The sequence below is a fragment of the Hemiscyllium ocellatum genome, chromosome 32 (genome assembly GCF_020745735.1).
Source record: "Hemiscyllium ocellatum isolate sHemOce1 chromosome 32, sHemOce1.pat.X.cur, whole genome shotgun sequence".
Taxonomy (NCBI): domain Eukaryota; kingdom Metazoa; phylum Chordata; class Chondrichthyes; order Orectolobiformes; family Hemiscylliidae; genus Hemiscyllium; species Hemiscyllium ocellatum.
This window is the reverse complement of record NC_083432.1, coordinates 43569945-43586965: the sequence shown is the minus strand read 5'-3', so window position 1 is coordinate 43586965 and position 17021 is coordinate 43569945.

Genomic DNA, 17021 nt, shown 5'->3' with positions numbered 1-17021 from the left:
CACACATGCACACACACACACGGACATGGACACACATACACACACACACATATATACACACACACGCACACACACACGCGCGCGCACACACAAACATACACACACATACACATACACACACATATACACACAACCACACACACGCACACACATACACACACACACACACGCACACACATAAACACAAACACACACACACATACACACAAACACACACACATACACATATACACACACCCATACACACACACATACACACAGACACACATTCACATACACACACACACCCATACACACACACACATACACACACACAAGCACAAACACACATACATACACAAACATACATATACATGCACACACAGAAGCGCACACACAAATACACACCCCACGCACACACACATACACACAAGCACACATACACACACATACACACACATGCACACACACATACACATACACACACACCCATACACACACACAAGCACAAACACACATACACACAAACACACACACACATACACACACATGCACACACACACAAGCACACACACACACCCCACACACACACACATAGACACACACACACATACACATACACACACATACACACTCACACACACACACACATATACATTCACGCACATGCAAACACACACATACATACTCACACATACATACACACACACACACACACACACAAGCAGGGGAGCAATGTGTATTCACAGCAATAATCCAATCAAGAGTAACAGAACTAGTAGCATTTTAACCGACATAAGGACCAGGAAGCCCTTTAGAAATAAGTATTATTTGAACTATCAACTCATTTGCTTTCTCCACAGTTACACCCTGATTTGATGACTAGTTTCAATAGTTTTCTTTCTTATTCCAGTTTTCAGCAGCTTAAAATGGTTATTCGGTTATTTCTAAGGGATATCTACTTTCTTTGAGGAACAAATTACTACAGATGCTGGAATCTGGACTGAAAACAAAAACTACTGGGAATCACAGTGGGTCAGGCAGCAGCAAATTACTGGGAATTACTGGGAATCACAGTGGGTCAGGCAGCAGCAAATGAATGTTTCTGAAGTGAGCTTCACATCAGCTCTAACGAGGACGAATCTAGACTGGAAACGTTAGCCTATTTTCCTTTATCTTTCCACCCATCCATGGCGACTTGTACACTTTTCATCGTATTCATTTGAGTACACGTGACAATAAAGCTAATTCTTTGTCCCCACTGCTCAGCAGCAACCCTTTCTTGCCTGTTCTACTTTCTCTCTCTTCAAACACAATGCCCCACACTTCAAAAGTTAATTCCTTGTGTTCTGGACTTTGGTGTCTTCATCCCTTATCGTCACCCTACCATTGATGGCTGTGTGTTTCACAATCTAGATCTCTCATCATGGAATGCACTCTGTAAAGCCTTCGTCATTGCACTCTATTCCTTAAAGATCCTCCTTAAAATCTATCTCTGTGTCCAAGTCATTGGAAGTCTCTGCCTTTTAAAGCAACCAGACTTTCTGAACACTGCTTGGTGTGCTACTGCGTTGTGAAAACAACTAGCCTCACCTTTTGCTCAATCCACTGAGATTTCCAATATTTACATTTGGCCAGTGAAAGTGGGTTGACGGTAGACAATACTGGAGAATACCCTGGTCCATGTCTCAATTAGGAGATCAAGGAACGTTTGTAAATCTCTGGTCTCTGGTTATTAACTCTTCTTTTGTTACTTATTCAGTGACAGGAGGTGGCCAGACCAGCATTCATTGCCAATCCCTAACTGCCCCTTGGGAAGGTGATGGTGAGCTGCCTTCTTGAACTGCTGCAGTCCATCTGCTGTAGGTTGACCCATAATGCTGTTTGGGAGGGAATTCCGGGAGTTTGACCCAACGACAGCCTTCGAGGAGAATTTGTAAGGGTTGGTGTTCTCATGTATCTGCTGCCTTTGTCCTCCTAGATCACAGGTTTGGAAGGTGCTGTTGAGTTGAGTTTATCGATTCAAAACACTGAATGATTTTGAATGGAGTATTTCTTGTCTCCTAAAAATTGGGAATTTTTTTAGAGTCATCGAAATGTATAGTAGGCAAACAGAGCCTTCAGTCCAACTCTGCCGACCAGACATCTTAAATGGATCTGGTCCCATTTGCTAGCATTTGGCCATATCCCTCTAACTCTTCCTATTCATATACCCATCCAGAAGCGTTTTGAATGCTGTAATTGTCCCAGCCTCCATCACTTCCTCTGGCAGCTCATTCCGTACATGAATCACTCTCCGTGTGAAAATTTAATCTTCAACCCTATTGGTTCAAAACTAACAGACTCCAACATCCGTGTTTGTTCATGTTACAGTGTCTCCTCCCTCGCTATCTGCATGGTTCGGTCTTGGAAATGGGTCTGTATATGACAGTGCAGCTCAAGAATGGGCCTGCTCTGTGTGGCCACGCTGCAAGTTGCTACTATAAAAAATGTTCTCAAATAAATACCGCCAATACTGAAAATCTTCAGCAATTGCAGTGGAGCAGGGAGCAAGCGACAGCATTACAATCCAGGTCAGTGACCCCTTTCTGAGTTGATTTGATTTTGTTCAATGAACAAAGCTTACTGTGGGGAGATTTGAAGTGCAGATCTCTCCATCTGGATGTAAACTATGTCTTCCTCACTATTCGCTCCATCGATTGTATTCTGGCATCACAGAATGCTAGAATGATTTACAGTAAATTTTAATTGAGTTCAAACTCATATACCTCATTTAAACCTGGTCAGAGGTCAACACTTGATTAAACTAATGTTTCTGAAGAGGTGAATGTTTATGTTACATTGCCTTCACCTGTTCTATTGATGTCTCTCAGCCAGCAAGTGGAGATAAGGAATTCTTTAGCTTTTAGTATCTGTACCAGCTCCCTAAGGTCTGAGTAATTATGTCTGACCAAATAGAGTCATGCATACTGCAATCATGTCGTAACTTCAGTGTTTTCTAATAAATAAATGATTTGGATGTAAATACAGGAGGTCTGGTTGGTAACTTTGCAGAAAACACCAAAATTGATGGTGTAGGGGACAGCAAAGAAGGTTACCTCAGAGTACAATCAGAACTTGATCAAATGGACCAATGGGCTAAGGAGCAGCAGATGGAGTTTAATTTAGATAAATGTGAGGTGCTGCATTTTGGTGAGGCGAACTGGGGGAGGAGTTATACACTTAATGGTAAGGTCCTGGGGAATGTTGCCAAACAAAGAGGCCTAAGGGTGCAGGTCCATATTCCCTTGAAGGTAGAGCCACAGGTAGACAGGGTGGTGAAGAAGGCATTTAGTACACTTGGCTTTATTGGTCAGTGTATTGAGTTGGGGATTTGGGATGTCATGTTGCAGCTGTTTAGGACATTGGTTAGGCCAATTTTGGAATACTGCACTCAATTTTAGTTTGCTGGCTATTGGAAGGATGTTGTTAAACTTTAAAGGGTTCAGAAAAGATTTACAAGGATGTTGCCAGGGTTGGAGTGTTTGAGCTATAGGGAGAGGCTGAATAGGCCGGGGCTGTTTTCTCATGAGTATCGAGGCTAAGGGGTGACCTTATAAAATTTTTAAATCACAAGGGGCATGGATAGGGTGAATAACCAAGGTCTTTTCCCCAGAGAAAGGGAGTCCAAAACTAGAGGGCATAGATTTAAGGTGAGAGGGGGAAAGTGTAAAAGGGATCGGAGGGGCAACATTTTCACACAGAGTGTGCTGCGTGTGTGACAAAGGGGTGGAGGCTGGTACAAATCCAACATTTAAAAGGGATCTGAATGGGTATATGAATAGAAAGTGTTTAGAGGGATATGGGCCAAATGTTGGCAAATGGGACTAGGTTGATTTAGGACATCAGGTCAGCATGGACGAGTTGGACAGAAGGATCTGTGCTGTACGACTCTGACTCTATAACATTTCTTCTTCTGTAAATACCTGATTACAACATGCTCTCTACTATTAATCACTGGATAGTTTCAAGATAAAGCAAGAACACGTGCTGATGGTGGCGGCAAATACCTCAAGTTGCCAGCAATAGTCATCTGGAAAAATGTCACTTATATAGTCACTTACTAAATGTCACTTATTCTGTGTCTTACAATTGTATCCTCCATTACCTCCTGATGAAGGAGCGGCGTTCCGAAAGCTAGTGTTTCCAATTAAACCTGTTGGACTATAACCTGGTGTTGTGTGATTTTTAACTTTGTACACCCCAGTCCAACACCGGCATCTCCAAATCATGACTTATATCCTATTTATTAAATGGAATTCTAGTGCATGGATTGAATCTATTACTCACTGATTATAGGTCAGGTACACATAGATTGATTGCTGGGCTGGGTTACTGGACAGAAGTTGGTATAATGCTGTATCTGAAGCCTCATGTTCAGGGAGGGATAGGAGAAAAGGAACATCAATAAAATATCAAAGTAAAGCTGCCAATGTTTGCACGCACATCTGGGTGCTTGAGTCCAGTCTCTGGCAGTTTTCATGTGTCAGATAAACCTGCTGTTGTTTCTCACCTGGCTCTGCTTTCAAACTCTTATAGTTGGAGCTGCCAGAGGAAGTGATGGAAGCTGGTACAATTTGGGACTAGATTAGGTTGGAATATCCAGTCGACATGGGCGATTTGGACTGAAGTGTTTGTTTCTGTGCTGTATAGCCCTATGACTCCATTACTCTATGATCAATGTTCGGATAACTAGGGCCCTTTGTACTTTACTACTTCCATCTTCACAACCATTATCCTGCACAATTCATCCATATCTTTCCCTATTGATATCAGGACTCATTCTTAACCTCTTCCTTCAATCGTATTTTTTCAACAACCAATTCCTACTTTGTGTTTTCCTCCTTTGAGAATGTGTAGTTAATATCAGCAATTCCCTCCTGTCTCCTGCTCAGTTCAGCTGGGATGGTGCCCTGAGTTTTTGTCCCAGTCCTATACAAATTTAGCGAAGTGAAATGAACACATATTGCTGAAATTGGTCACTTTAACCAGCATTACTAAGTACTGTTTGTTTAACTAAGAAGGTAACAGAGATTACAAGGCATTGTCTTCGGGGATTGTTGATATTTAGCTTACAGGGAATTTAGCGAATCCATATGGTAAGCCTTCCAACAAACACAAGTGCTAAGAGTGATAGAGAAAAGCTCAGGCAAACAGTTTATCTTCAGGTCATTAGTCATTGTATTAAGATCATCACATCTGAATGAGTTAAGGTTGGTGTTGCACTGGGAGCGACATTTGTGCAAATATTTCTAACCAGACTAAGAGGAGACAGCGAGATAGCAATGATCCGGAGCGTCTGCCCCTCGAATTACTTCAACCTATTTTATGTTTGCTGGTGTTGCCTACGCTTACCTCAGCAGATTAACCTGGATTATTGCAGGTAAGTTGTCATACAATATATTTAGTTAAAAATCACACAACATCAGGTTATAGTCCAACAGGTTTGATTGCCAAATCATGGATACAATATATTGCTTGTAAACTCTCATACAAGTAACTATAGTAGTGAATACTCACCAAGCCAGGGCCACCCACACCCTGAGAAAGAATTTTGGGAAATCTTATCTCCCATCTCATTGTATGATCTTTTAACTGGATTAATTATTGCCTCAGACAGTGTAGGGCTTTTCTGTGGAAATATTCTGCAAAATCACTGAAGCAACTCGCAATGAGATGCTCATAGTTCCATCTTTGTAAAAGGATCTCATCAAGTTGTTCAGTGAAATACTGGGACCCAACAGCCAAAGTGGACGTTCCTTTTGTTTTCACTCACTGGGACAGGTGCACACAAGGCACTGATGAGAAAGCTGCAGTTTCCTCAGCTTCCCTGGAATATTCATTTGAATAAAAGGTAAAGGGTAAAGTTGTCATGATCTGAGCAGAGCTCTCATTAGACTGAGATGACTGGGAGCATAAACCCGTGCTGTACAATGCCACTTGTGTATTGCCAACCAGCTGTCCTGCCAACTGAGTGAACCTACACCTGCTCCATTTAAATAGCGCCTCTAACAACGTTAACTGTCCCCAGGTGCTTCATGAATATGTCATCAGCCAGAGATTTAAACCAGGCCAAAGAAACAGATTTTAGAATAGGCAGATAATACTTTGGACAAAGATCTTGATTTTGAGGAGTATCTTAGAGAAAGGAGAGACGCAGAGTATTTCAGGATTTTGACAGCTGCAGGCATTGGATGGATAAAAATGGAGCAGGGAATGGGTAGGGTTGGAATTGGAGAAGTTTTTTTTTCTCATTCTCTTCTTCAGTGTAGTTCTTTTGGGAGCCAGGATTGGTTAACTTGGGAATCTAGGTCCAGGCTCCTCACTGAACAAATAATCAGCAATGCCAGGTCAAAGAAAGAGGTATTAAATATGATGAGTGATGGAGGCTTTACAGAGGGCCTTAAAGGAGAAGAGGGAGGTCGAATTTAAGGAAGGAATTCTAGATCTAGTGGTTTGAGCACCTGAAGCCACAGCTGGCTGCCAGTGATAAATAAATAGTGTGGAGTGGCACCAGAGGGAGTCAGATTGGGACGAGGGGAGTATTAGATTAGATTACTTACAGTGTGGAAACAGGCCCTTCAGCCCAACAAGTCCTCACCGACCCATACCCCTTTACCTAACACTACGGGCAATTTAGCATGGCCAATTCACCTAACCTGCACATCTTTGGACTGTGGGAGGAAACCGGAGCACCTGGAGGAAACCCACGCAGGCACAGGGAGAACATGCAAACTCCACACAGTCAGTCACCTGAGGCGGGAAATGAACCCGGATGTCTGGTGCTGTGAGGCAGCAGTGCCTACCACTGTGCCACTGTGCCACCATGCCACCCACAATATTGTGTTACATTGTTGAAGGGTCACAGAAGGTTGCACTGTTAAAAAAGGAAAAATTATGCAATAATTTAAGCCAAGGATGAGAAGTTGAAATTTGGGACATTGGGGCATTGGAAGCCAATATCCAGTAACAGTTGAAATAGGTGAGCTGGACCTTGTGTGCTGTACTGTGATACGGGCAGCAGGGGGAGCTGAAACTGAGAGAGGGAGGAGAATCAGGAACCAGCTTTGGAAAGAAGGGTGTTGACAGGGAAATGGAGGAATACTTCAACAGGGTGGTATGGTGGCTCGCAATACCAGGGAACCAGGTTCAATCCCACCCTTGGGCAAATGTACATGTAGGGTTTGTACATTCTCCACCCATGACTGTGTGGGTTTACTGTCCATAATCCAAGGATGTGCAGGTTAGGTGGATTGGCCATGGATAATGCAGGGTTATAGGGTAGGTTGGTATGGACTGAAATGGCCTGTTCACACATTAGGGATTCTATGAGTGGCTGGTTTTAGGGTTAGGTGGAGAGAATGTGGATGTTTTGTGTAGTTTGGAGTTGAATAGGACATCAAAGCTGCAAAAAACCTGAGGCATGGAGAGGACAGCAATTAGTCGTGAGAATTTGTGATTTGATGGTGGGGTGGGATCAATTCAGTCATCTAAATATGGTGCCCAATTTTTATATCTATTCATTTCGAGTAGCCCAGAGAAAGATGAAGCTAATGAAGGGCGGATTTAACTGTAGGATTGAGCATCAATGATGGAACAAAGGGCTAGGTCCTTATACATAGGGGACCACAGATCTGAATGGTCAGATAGGAAAGCCCAGGAGGGAGAGATGAACAAGGGTTTGCAGGAGTTTGTACAAGGACAGAGGTTTTAATATTGATTCTTGGGAGACTAACAGAGGTAATCAAGGACCAGGGGTCCCGGAATATTGTGTGGGACAGACAGGATGTGGGAAGTCCAGTTTTGAATGAGTTAGAAGTTATGATGAGTGCTGAGTAGAAGTACCTGTGATCGGCAAGGTTTCAACTCATTGAACTGTAGAATGATACAGCGCAGAAGATGCAACTTGGCTATTACATATGATAGCCCTTTGAAAGAACTCTCCAATCAGCTTGAGTCCCTATACACTTGCAATATTTTTTTCTCTTGAAGCTTTTATCAAGTTACCTTTCAAAGTTATTATTTAATGTGTTTTCGCTGCATTTTAAGGCAGTGAGGAGCCATAGTCCACAAATCACTGAATTGTTACAGCACTGAAGGAGTTCATTCAGCCCATCGTGACTGTGATAGAGGACCATTGACGTCTTTCTCAGAGACAATTGATTTCGACATGCTCATTCATCTCAAAATGTTAACTCTGTGTTTCTCTCAGCAGATGCTGCTGTGTTTCTCCAGCTCCCTCTACCTTTGTGACAACTGGTTACGTGTGGCTTGAGGGTGACCACTCCATAAGGGGTGGTAAGGTGAGGAGAGAGGCCTCCATGAATTATCGCATGGAGTTCACACTGCTGCCTCACAGCACTAGGGACCCGGGTTCGATTCCAACCTCAGGCGACTGTGTGGAGTTTGCACATTCTCCCCATGTCCGTGTGGGTTTCCTCCAGGTGCTCCGGTTTCCTCCCACAGTCCAAAGATGTGCAAGGCGTGTGAAATGACCATGGGAAATTGACCATAGTGTTCAGGGATGTGCAGGTTAGGGGCACTAGTCAGGGGAAATGTAGAGTAATAGGGTGGGGGAATGGGTCAGGGTGGGATACTGTTTGGAGGGTTGGTGTGGACTTGTTGAGCCAAATGGCCTGTTTCCACACTATAGGGACCCGATGATCTCGTGTTGTTGACTTAATTGTCTGCTACACTCGAGTCTTCCAGCTAAGTGAGCTGACAGGCCCTCACTACCTTAGGCAGTTTCAGTTAATAACAACTCGCTGTGCTGAAAAAAAAACTCAACACCTCACCCTGGATCTTTCCCAATAACTTTAAATCATTGTCCTTCAGTAACTGAACCATCTACCACTGTAGTTTCTCCTTATTTATATGAGTAAAATCATTTGTTACGACATGAATCACTATGTATTACTGTGACTTGGAGGTGCTGGTGTTGGACTGGGATGGACAACGTTAAACACAACAACAGGTTTTTGAAGGAGCAGCGTTTTGAAAGTTAGTGATTCTAAATAAACCTGTTACTACAATCTGGTGTTGAGCGATTTTTAACTATAGACAGTATTCCTGTGCATTGATACCTGAAAAGTAGACGATAAAGCTTTGTCAAGATGGTTCCTCGACATCAGATTCTCCACTTTCAGTAGGTGATAATTACAGTTAATGAGGTGGCATTTTTCTCAAATGAATCTACAGAGATTGCAAATTTTCAGGATTGTTGGTAAATCCAGGGAAGAATGGAGCTGATGATAGCACTTTGCCTGTGTCAACAAACAGGGAGCCTACTGAGAATGGGGGTGGGGGGGGAGGAGGGTGTTGTGGAGTGTAAAACCATTGATAATGACAAGAACAGCCACTCTCTCTCCCTCTCTCTGTTAAGACTGGGAGCATGGTGAAATGTGTTTGTTTGAGTGCACTGTTGATTCAATGTCAGTTGGGTTGCTCATCCCATTAATTTTTAAGCTCTTAACAACTAATTGCCCCTCCTTCCCATTATCAGAGCAAGCAATTTGATCAGGCCGAGATTATAGTGAAAGCCTTAAAAAGATGAGAGTGTGGAAGCTTCAGAATACCCAGAAACCTCACCTCCAACACAACCTGGCGCTCTACCATTGAACATCCCTATTGTTTTATTTCATCCCCAATTATGTGTGAGATGGTAAAACTGATTACATTTTCCCTTTGCTTCTCTGGCTTGGTACCTTTTGTAAATGGTTATATTTGGGCCTGGATGTTGTCTATTCCCTACAGAGGACCTCAAGAGATGTCAGCCAAGAGAAGTTCAGATGCTCAGCCAATAACCCAAGACAGCAGTGTGAGTATCAAGTGGACGAGAATTGTGATTCAAGCCAGAATTGGTTATTATTTTTATTAATCAGTTTGCTCCATTCTTCTGGCAGCTTTTGCTGTTGTATTTTCTGCCTGTTGCTATCTTCTCTATTATATCTCCGTACACATTTTCTTTGACTGTGCAAACTATAACTTTATGAATGCTGTTTCCCCACTAGAGGGGGTAAAAGTAATGGAATCAAGTAATTGGTCGATAAATAAGATATAAAAACCTTCTGTTGACAGTAGCTCTAATGAGATTGTAAGAATAAGTATTCCCAAAGTTTCTCAGATCCAAATTTATTCTCCTGAATCCTGTAAAAATATAAAGTGCCAGATTTGCCAACAATACTTTTGTGCCTTTTATTGAGAAAATAAATTATGAAGCAGCGACTGCTTTCAAATGAGTCCCTGAATGTTTAAAGTCACAAAAGTTCGTCACTCCTGGAAAAATAGAGCATGTTAAAAGTTTGAAAGCTTCTAAGCAAGGTTCAAAACTTTCCTTCGAGTAACTTTTGGACACTATGGCAGCCTGGTATAAATGATGCTGCAAATGTGTTGCTGGTCAAAGCACAGCAGGCCAGGCAGCATCTCAGGAATAGAGAATTCGACGTTTCGAGGCTTATGCTCGAAACGTCGAATTCTCTATTCCTGAGATGCTACCTGGCCTGCTGTGCTTTGACCAGCAACACATTTGCAGCTGTGATCTCCAGCATCTGCAGACCTAATTTTTTACTGGTATAAATGATGATTGGGTTTGAGGATGAAAAGAATGATTTGGGATTTTGGGTTAGAGATGTCAGGGCAGAGGGTTGGTGGTGGGGGTTTGTTGCATGAAGGGAGACTGGATAACTTTGAGATGACAGCGCATTGACAGACTGACAATAAGAGATGGAAATCAAGTCACTTGACTGTAGTTGATTTAGTCAGCCTGATACTCCAAACTGGGCTTTGATTCATATTGAGGGTAAAAAAAAATGAGGTCTGCAGATGCTGGAGATCAGAGCTGAAAATGTGTTGCTGGTTAAAGCACAGCAGCTTATGCCCGAAACGTCGAATTTCCTGTTCCTTGGATGCTGCCTAACCTGCTGTGCTTTAACTAACAACACATTTTCAGCTTTGATTCATATTATCATGAGTTCATCAGTCAGCCTGGGAGCTGGGGTACATACTAATCCAGGCTTGTAGGATGGGTTATACTTCATTTAGTCCAAACTTTTGCAGTTTCAACCTTATTATTATAGAAATGGTTTATTAGTGAAACCTATTTCAATTAAGTTATTTGATATTGAAAGGCAGAGATTGGTCTCTGGCAAGTTAATTTTATTTCTCCAGTTTTGCGCTCTTTAAAGTTGCTTGATTGTCACAGTTCTACAGGCACTGGCTGGCCTATAGTTCCTCATGACATTAACCAGCAAGTGCCAATGTCAGCAGGAAACCAGTCAAACACATTCCTATTTGAAACTAACGGGGCAGGGTGGTTCTCAGTCGCTGCAGGAGCACCTTTAGAAGCTAGTCATGTTCCCATTTAAAATTTCATGACAATTCTTACGTAGTATGCAGTTAGCTAAAGTCATGAACAGCATTCTTAATTCAGAGTGAGAAGGTTCTGAGTTTAGCTTCCACTCTAGAACTTCAACATTAGGTCAGGCTGTGTTTTAAATTTGGTTTCAGATATTGCTGTTGCTATACTTTGGACAAAATGATGGTTCTCTGTGTCTGTGCAGACAGAAGTGTATAGGATCACCCAATGCTACTTAAACACCAGAGCTCTCCCCCACACCATTTATCATTCAATCACAACAGACTATTTAAATCATCACTGTTCACCATGGAGTTTAAATTGCCTTCATTGACCTTCCCTTGGTCCACGTCCAACTCTGCTTCTTTTCCTTGACATCGGAGTTTCCATTTCTGGGAACGGGCTGCCCACCAATATCCAATACAACCCCACCGATTCCCACATTTATCTCAGCTACAGTTCCTCACACCCTGATTCCTGAGAGGATTCTATTCCATTCTCCCAGTTTCTCCATTGTAACTGTTCCAAAGACACCATCTTCCACTGATACCTCCTTTCGGCAGAATTGACATGGCCCTCAGTGGTGTCTCACCCATTTGCCACACTGCTGCCCTCATCTCTCACCCTCCCTCCTTGACCAATGATAGGGTGCCCCTTTGTCCTCATGTTCCACACCTCCTAGGCTCCATATTCAAAGGATCATCCTCCGTATTTCTGCCACTTGTAGTAAATACAAGCAGCAAACACATCTTCCCCTCACCTCCACGGTCTGCATTCTGCAGGGATTGCTCCCCCTATGGGCATCCTGGCCAATTCCCTCAAATCCCATCTGTGACATCTCTCCACACAATTGCAGATGGTGTAATACAGGCTCTTTTCACCTTTGCGTTTTTTATTGTCCAGGACCCAAATCACACCCTCCAGGTGAAATTGTGGTGCACCTGCATTTTTTTACCTCAAGCTAGCCTGTTCTCACAGCTCACAATGCAGTCTCCTGCACGTTGTCTGGACCAAACACAGACTTTGCAAAACATTTCCACTCTGTTCGTAGGAAGGACCCTGACCTACCAGTAGCATGCCTTCCAATACACTAGCTTACCTCCATGCTGACTTATTTTAAATTTCAAAAATATACTTTATTCATATAAAAAGTTACGTATATACATAGTCACAAGCAGTTTGGTTCTGTACAGTTGCAATATCAAGGACACAAACAAACATCGGAGTTTGACTCTATCCAAACTAACCAAAATGTGGAGGAGCCAGTGTTGGACTGGGTGCACTAAGTTAAAAATCACACAACACCAGGTTATAGTCCAAAAGGTTTATTTGGAAGCACTAGCTTTCGAAGGAAGGAGCAGTGTTCAAAAGCTAGAGCTTCGAAATAAAACTGTTGGACTATAAATTTAGTATTGTGTGATTTTTAATTTTGGTTAACTTGACGAAGTCATCTCTTACTTGAACCAGACTATATTTACATGCAGATGCTGGAGATCAGAGTCAAGATTAGAGTGGTGCTGGAAAAGCACAACAGGCCAGGCAGCATCCGAGGAGCAGGAAAATCGACGTATCGGGCAAAAGCCCTTCATCAGGAATCCAAAACATTGGTTTTCCTGCTCCTCGGCTGTTGCCTGACCTGCTGTGCTTTTCCAGCATCACTCTAATCTTGACTATATTTACATGTGTTTGAGGCACTAGGAGGGTCTGATAACTGAACAGACCCCTATTTAGCTTCAGCAGAAAGGCCTCAGACAGGCCTGCTGCAATTTTTCTTGCGAACCCAGTGTAAGATGTAGGAACAATAACCAAATATTCTGTCCAGACACTTTACAGTCTTCAGGACTAAACATTGAGTACAACTTCAGAGTATGAATGCTGCTCTCCATGTTGATTATACCCCTTTGCCCTCAGTGTCTTGTTGTGTTATTGAGAGCCAACCCATACAAGGAGAAAGTGAAGACTGCAGATGCTGGAGATCACAGTTGAAAGAGTGTTGCTGGAAAAGCGCAGCAGGTCAGACAGCGTCCAAGGAGCAGGAGAATCAGCGTTTCTGGCCGATAAGTTCCTGATGAAGGGCTCCGGCCAGAAACGTCGATTTTCCTGCTCCTTGGTTGCTGTCTGACATGCTGTGCTTTTCCAGCAACTTACTCTCAACCCTTAACTTACTAATCCTACCCATAGAAGTTAGATCAACATGAAATAATGGAGTATAAGTACCACCATGGATTGGTTGGGGCAAGTGGCCTGCTCTAGACTGTATATTTTATGCGATTGGGGTCAGTTAGCTGGATAGTTGATTTGTGACGCTGTGTGATGCCAGCAGCATGGGTTCAGTCCCTACACCGGCTGAGGTTACTGTGGTGGACTCTCCTTCTCAACCTCTCCCCTCGCCTGAGCTCCGGTGGCGCTCAGGTTAAACCACCATCACTCACCTCACTTTCGAAGGAGAGTGCAGCCTCGTGGTCAGGTGAGACTACGGCCACTTGAATTCTATGATACGTTATTCCCCTCGGGTCGTGGTTTGCCTGTTTCAATTCGTTAACCTGTACGTATATGAACTGGGGTCAAAAAGTCGGACGCTGGAAAAAGCACAGTGGGTCAGGCAGCATCCAAAGAACAGGAGAGTCAGTGTTTCGGGGCATAAACCCTTTGTGGTGGGGGTTGGGGGGGGGGGGGTGGCTGAGAAATAAATAGGAGTGTGGGGATGGGGGTGATGATAGGTCAGGGGGAGGGTGGAGCAGGTAGGTGGCCATATATGAGCTGCCTGATTTGCTTAAAGTTACATTAATATTTAATGCCAACACTTACAAAGGCAACGTAGTGACCCAAACCTAGCTTTTCTGGATTGAGGATTGTCTGCAGATGGACAATACATTTTATTTAAAAAAGAATACCCTTTTCAGACACCGTTTTACATTGAAATCTCTTTACATTGCATTTTTCAGGTGCCATGTGAACATGAAGATGGTTGTGGAGTGGGATTTTTCTGCGACAAACATTTTAGGTTGTGTCTCCCTTTAAGAAGCGAAGGCCAGTTCTGTCGGTGGGATAGTCAGTGCTCCCAGGGCCTGAGCTGCATGTTTGGCCAGTGTCACTTCACGGTTCCCAAAGGACATGAAGGTAAGACAAGTGGAGGTAAGCAGACTCCGACTTCCTGAACTCACAGGAGAAAGTGAGGACTGCAGACCAGAGTCAAAAAGTGTGGCGCTGGAAAAGCACAGCAGGTCAGACAGTATCCGAAGAGCAGGAGAGTCGACGATTTGAGCACAAGCCCTTTGTCAGGAATGAAGCTTATGCCCGAAATGTCGACTCTGCCGCTGCTTGGATGCTGCCTGACCCCTGAACTCACGTAGAAAAGGAAAAAAAAGGACAAACTCTGCAGCTGGCTTAATCACATTAAAAATAAACACAGCTAGCTGTTACTAACTCAATGTGCTCTCTCAAAAAAAAAACTGACTTTGAGCTATGCTTCTTTTCCGGAGATGCCCATTACAATGCAATGACCTAACCATTGCAAAACATAAAATTTCCCATCTCCCAATCCACTTTTTTGTACACACTGTTTTGGAAAGGTATCAAATGGTAACCAATTGTTTGCTCAATTCATGACTTTTTTTCATCTCTTCATCCCTCACACCACCACCCCCAGAGGGAGAAAATATCTTGAAAATGCTTTTATTCCATGTGAATGTCAGGATTGATCATTAAAATTATTCACAGGACAATCCCAAATCTCTGCTCTGCATTCTCGACAACCTCTCGAGACCTGGAAACGCACAGTCTAAATTTCAGAAAACAGGGTGCAGATATATCTTTCTTCCCTTTATAATCGTGGCCATTTCTCTCTCTCTTCATTCTTCCTGATACACCCAAGCCTGCATTTGTAGGAATTCAATGGGGCGGGGTGGGGGAGGGGTTTTGCACAGGATAGGAGACCTCGGTCACTTTTTCCATTTGCTTGTTCCCCAAAGCAATAGCTTTAGGCTTTTGTGCCTCCTTCAAAGATTGAGCTAAAGTCAAACACAGCACATACAGTTCCCCGAGCTCACACTGGCCCTCCTAGATGGGCAGCATTGTTGTTTCACAGCACTAGGGACTCCGGTTCAATTCCACCCTCTGTTGACTGTGTGGAGTTTGCACATTCGCCGTGTTTGCATGAATTTCCACTGGGTGGATTGGCCATAGGAAACTCTGGGTGGGATGTTCTTTGGATGGTTGATGTGAACTTGATAGGCTGAAGGGCCTGCTTTCATACTGTAGGGATTCTGTGATTGGGGTTGTTGCTTGGTTCAGCTTCCAATACAGGACTAGGATCTCAACCCAGCAGGGGAACACAAAGCTAAGTATCATTTTCTCTTTAACTACTCACCACCTTTGAAGGTTACACACTTGTGAGAGGTAGCTTCCCTTGCAGCATCCATTGTTCTGCCTGAGGCACTACATCCCAGAGTAAAAAGTGAGGTCTGCAGATGCTGGAGATCAGAGCTGAAAATGTGTTGCTGGTTAAAGCACAGCAGATCAGGCAGCATCCAAGGAACAGGAAATTCGATGTTTCGGGCCAGAGCCCTTCATCAGGAATCCAAAACGCCGAATTTCCTGTTCCTTGGATGCTGCCTAACCTGCTGTGCTTTAACCAGCAACACATTTTCAGCACTACATCCCAGAGAGCTCACACCTGAGAAGGATAAACTTGCATGTTATTCACTCTCAGGATGTGGATATTGCTGGCAAGGCTGGCATTCATTATCCACCCTAACTATCCTTGAGGTGGTGACAAAGAATTTGTGTGTTAGATGGATGGCTTGCCAGGCCATTTTCAGGGCAGTTTGGGATTAACCACACATCGTACCAAAAGCAGAGTGGGTAAGGATGGCAGATTTTCTTCCCTAAAGGACAAGAACCAGTCAGGGTTTTAATGGTAATTGGTGATTTTGTGGCCATCATTACTGACAGCAGCTTTTGCTCCAAGGGTATTTAATTAGCTGGATTTAATTATCTCCAGAATAAAAAGCCAACAGCATCATTGACTGGATATCCAGCAGAACAAGGATTGACAATTTACTGTGCATTCCTGAAGGATAATCTACAAGCTTCTGTTTTAAAGTCTGTCAAACTTTAACTTTTCTCTTCCATTGCAAATAATTCTGTCCCAACAAAACAGGGGTAGGGTAGAAATCTACTTTCATTTAAGCAGAAAGTATTTCCAACTGGGCAAGAGTGGGTACTGCAGATGCTGGAGATTAGAGTGGTGCTGGAAAAACAGTAGGTCAGGCAGCATCCAAGGAGCAGGAAAATTGACGTTTCGGGCAGTAGCCCTTCTTCAGGAATGAGCTGCAGTTTCCAGCATCTGCAGTATGTTGCTCGTGCCATCTCTTCATGCCACTGATTTACCTCCTGGGTTTGCTCACACATCAAGACCAGCCCAATCCTTACAGATCAATAACCCCAGAATCTGGGCTGAAAGAGTTCTCCAACAATCAGAGAAACGATTGCATCCACATTTGTTACTTGTGCGTGCACATTGGGGCAGGGGGAAATCAAACATGACAGAGCTCAATAACACATTCCTGAGGAAGGGGACTGGCCCAAGAGCGAACCGGAGAATATTCCCATTGCTCCCAGAACGTTGAAAATGCTTTGTTCCACAGCT